Source organism: Enhydra lutris, unplaced genomic scaffold (assembly GCF_002288905.1).
Source record: "Enhydra lutris kenyoni isolate GAN:26980312 unplaced genomic scaffold, ASM228890v2 scaffoldscaffold34, whole genome shotgun sequence".
Taxonomy (NCBI): Eukaryota; Metazoa; Chordata; class Mammalia; order Carnivora; family Mustelidae; genus Enhydra; species Enhydra lutris.
In genome coordinates this window covers 25,041,323-25,042,787 of record NW_019154118.1, presented here as the reverse complement: position 1 = coordinate 25,042,787, position 1,465 = coordinate 25,041,323, and positions in this window count along the sequence as shown.

The window sequence follows — 1,465 nt, the reverse complement described above, 5'->3', positions numbered from 1 at the left end:
GTTGAATAAGCAGTTTTGGGGTGTCTCGTGAAATTTTTGTATCTTGGTCTGAAGACATTTTGGGATATGTTCTCTGTTGCACAGGGGATGAAGGTGATACTGCCACGATATATTGTTTTTGTTTTGTTTTGTTTTGTTTTAAAAGATGTTACTTATTTATTGGGGGGGGTGCGCAAGCAGGGGGAGAAGGAGAAGGAGAGGGAGAAGGAGAGGGAGAAGCAGGCTCCCCGCTGAGCAGAGAGCCAGACTCAAGGCTCGATCCTAGAACCCTGAGATCATGACCTGAGCCGAAGGCAGACGCTTAACCAACTGAGCCATCCAGGTGCTCCAAGACTGAATAATTTTTAAGGTCTCTCCCAGCTCTAAAAAGTGTATTGTGGAGGTGGTGGGAGGTATATTTGAAGAGAAGAGCAAAATGTTGGTGATAGCAGTGAGAAGAGGAGGAAAGGTGTGCATGTGTGTGTGGCAGGATGGGGTTGGGGTGCAGGTAGCAGCTGGCCACACAATAGTTATTCCCTTTTGATTCCCCCTGAGAGCTGTGGAAGACGGTTGGAAAGGGTGACCACCCAAGACTTCAAAGAACTACTGTCCAGACACCATCATGTGAAGAGACTTGAAGATGGTGGTTTAGGAGAAGAGAAAGGTTTTTTCTTCTTCTTTTTGAGATCTTTAGGATGTTGGGGAAATACTATTCAATATATTTAAGTAGGGGAGGAATGTAACATCGACTCTTACAACACACGCGGTCTCCGGCGGCCTGGCTGGCTCAGTGGGGGTAGCACACAACTCTTGATCTCGGGGTTGTGAGTTCAAGCACCACGTTGGGCACAGAGATCACTCAGAAACAGAATCTTTAGAACGGCTCTATGTTTTTAATAAAAATAAATGGGCACTCTTTTGAAGCAACTCAGTGAATCCATTACCAAAAAATGCAGGCTACATTTCAGGCTGCCTATTCCTAGGGAAATGTTGCTTGACAGAAAACGTAGTAAAAGCAAAGTCATTTCTTAAAGAATAATGGGAGCCCAGGCATTTAGGTCTGATGAGGTGAAGAGGTCCTGACCACTCTTTGGTGGACTTCCACTCAGAAATAACTGGCATCGGAGAAGGTTTAGAATTGGAAGAGTGCCAATTCTTTGTCTTTGCGCTCCCTCAATAATATTGGTTTCTGAGCATTTGTGTAGAGAAAAATTTTCTAAATGTCTTAGGTCTGCGATTAGAGGAAACTTTGCTTTGACATTCACAGTTCAGAAATTCCAACAAAATTGCTTTCTTTTTTTTTTTTTTAAAGATTTTATTTATTTATTTGAGAGAGAGACAGTGAGAGAGAGCATGAGCGAGAAGGTCAGAGGGAGAAGCAGACTCCCCATGGAGCTGGGAGCCCGATGCGGGACTCGATCCCGGAACTCCGGGATCATGACCTGAGCTGAAGGCAGTCCAACCAACTGAGCCACCCAGGCGTCCC